At 39.0% G+C, this 2,940-nt stretch overlaps 1 protein-coding gene across 7 annotated transcripts in view; it reads left to right on the top strand.

Annotated features, from left to right (window-relative positions):
* Positions 1-2,940, top strand: part of LOC106880477 (uncharacterized) — a 39,989-nt gene that overhangs the window by 33,125 nt on the left and 3,924 nt on the right. The window contains exon 1 of one of the 7 annotated variants that reach the window (XM_014930417.2): positions 565-744. The exons of 4 other annotated variants lie outside the window; for them this stretch is intronic. The gene's annotated coding sequence lies outside the window, so the exon portion shown is untranslated. 2 more of the 7 variants (XM_014930421.2, XM_014930418.2) reach the window with 2 other exon arrangements.

Below are 2,940 nucleotides of genomic sequence, written 5' to 3'. Positions count from 1 at the left end.
GAGGCGATGACTACTGACCGAGACCTTTGGAAATGTGCTGTGTGTGAGAAGACCCTGCAAGCCAAGTGAGATCGTTGCCAGGGCCCCTGGACTGGCTCTTGTGCGGGTGGCACATAAGATGTACCATCCTGAGCGTGACCGTTGTCAGTACCGCCCGACTGGCCTTGTAGGGTTTTCGAGTGAGATCGTTGCCAGTGCCCATGGACTGGCTCTTGTGCGGGTGGCAAATAAAAGACACCATTTCGAGCGTGGCCGTTTTCGTGCGGGTGACACGTAAAGCACCCACTACACTCTCTGAGTGGTTGGCGTTAGGAAGGGCATCCAGCTGTAGAAACTCTGCCAAATTAGATTGGAGCCTGGTGTAGCCATCCGGTTGCACCAGTCCTCAGTCAAATCGTCCAACCCATGCTAGCATGGAAAGCGGACGTTAAACGATGATGATGATATACATTTTTAATAATAATTTATATTTGAGTAATATACTATACGTAATTCTTCTAAAGTACGTTTGTAAATTGATATCAAGTTTTGTGAGAGTTATATGATTTTTGGAATTCACACTTGAGATTTAGTCATTAAATTTGGAGCATTTCAAACGTCCTCTTTTCTGCTCTGGACTTAGAACCATCAACTGCAGTACAGCCTTGGCTATTAAAAAAGATGAAGTTTGTTCACATTTCGTTACCGTCATATATTGATGAGAATTTTGGTGAACAATTTTGAAATTCCGTTCACGTACTTTAGGTATTGTTTATGTTTCTTATTTTCATCTATCTATCTGTCTGTCTGTCCGTCCGTCCGTCTGTTTCCACATACATGCATACACACACACATACACACGTACGTATTCTATCAGTATGCCTCTAGTAAGGGCTTCGTCTACGAAGCTCGCAAGGAAAACAGAGAAAAGTCACAAAGAAAAGGTGATATGTAGAGCAATCACAGTTTTCGTTTTCCAAGAAAGCTATTTACTCATGAATTTCCTTTAAAACGAATGCTGAATGTAGTAACCTCAATACACGAATAATCCGGTCATCTGTGTACAATACGTGATGAGTGATAGTGAAGCAGGGGAAGCTACTCTTCTCCAACGAGTTTCTAATAGGGATTAGCACTAAAAAGGCAGCCAGCGGAAAACAAATCCAGCTTACTATGCGATAATATAGATTACTCTAGATCAGGTTGACAAATTCAAGTACCTATGTCTTATTGTTAACGAAACAGTGAATTTCTGACCGGAAATCGGATGAAGATTTGATACAGAAAAATCAACCCTGAGGTTACTGTAACGGGTAAGATTGATTAGGTACACAATAATATGAAATGTCGGAGTCAGCAGTTGTGACGATAAAGATTTGTTGTTATAACGGCATGTTGTACGATGGAGGCTACATTACAAATACAATATGGGGAAATACCACACCGAAACTTCTAAAGACCATATTCTGTCCACAGGCGTTGTGTTGATGTGAAACATGGATTCAAACTGGGTGGCTGACACTAAGCGAATGAAGGCGTTCGAGATTATGTGCTACAGGCGAGCGCTGTGAGTCAGTTGTGTAGGTCGTCGAACAAAAGATTCGGTCCTGGAAGAAATGGGAATAGTAAAACGTTGGTGACGATGATCAGACGGCGAAAAACTGCTACATTTTGGCCATGTTCATTTCTGTGTTCACATTCTTTGGACTGGGAGGAAGGAAAACAGATTCAAAGGCGATGAAAACGAAAATAGACTTTAATAATTGGATGGGGAGGATCCGAGCGGAGTTCACAACTGCAGCATGAGACTGTAGTGTGTTGCGAGGAATAGTGGTTGTATCTGAGCTTTCCGACCCCCAGGACAAAATCTTCATCCTTTTTTATTTTGATTCGATATTCATTTCTAATAGATAACTAAAGCGTAGTCCTTCGCGTAAAATATAAGCTTTCAGTGCATAGGATTTAAAACTTTGGTCTATTTGTCCGCAGAATCCTATAATTTCTCTTATATCTCCATCAGTTCTCAGTTTTCCCGTGTCTCATAAAATGCAATACTTTGCCGTTATTCAGAAGAAGCTAAATTCAATTCCAATTGAGACAGCTATATAACTGAGTGATGATAACTTAGAGGTAGCCAACGAACAACGATTGGCAGCTCAAAGATCGTCCTTTCAAATGCATTACAGGTATTTCACCTTCTTTTCGTATGACATGTAATTTTATGCCTTTATGTGTCTTGGTGAGGAATAGCTACACTAAACATATTATTCTTAATACGTTCCGGCAAATTCGAACGTGAATATACTAATCGCTGTTTTATTCGTCCCTGGAGAACAACTTCATTATGACAAATGTGTGTTAATAACATATCACATTCATTAGTATTATAGGTTCTGGGACAACTGGTGATTCGGCATTGTTGTGTCTCGTCGGCCCAAAGCACTCCGGACTATTGAATCTGATAAGAGTTGATGCCCTTATAAATAACTTCAGCAAATTGTTTGCTTACTGATCTGTGCTGATATCTACCAACTGACAACACAGTTAAATTTTAGAAAACTTCATTATGACCTATTGCTCATTTATAGATAGTTTTCAGTATAACACTAGAGACCGAAAATGGTAACGGCTTATCAAAAATGACATTTGATTCTTCCGGTTCAGCTGGAGTTTATTGATGTCAGTAGGCGCTGTAGGCTTGCATACTTCATAGTTGTACAATTGATAAAACTTTTGTGGTAACATTTTAATTTTCGGTAGCACTTGACATTAATAAGCATTACAAATTCGACTAGCTCTGTTACATACACACACGCATATACATATATGTATATTTATATATAGAGCGATAAATGTATGTGTATGTGTGTGTGCGCGCATTTAAATGTATATATATACTTCGTGGTGGCCTTAAAGTATATATATATATATATATATATATATATATATATATATATATAT

The sequence above is a fragment of the Octopus bimaculoides genome, chromosome 3 (assembly GCF_001194135.2).
Source record: "Octopus bimaculoides isolate UCB-OBI-ISO-001 chromosome 3, ASM119413v2, whole genome shotgun sequence".
Classification (NCBI taxonomy): domain Eukaryota; kingdom Metazoa; phylum Mollusca; class Cephalopoda; order Octopoda; family Octopodidae; genus Octopus; species Octopus bimaculoides.
This window is presented reverse-complemented; position numbering and strand designations above follow the sequence as displayed.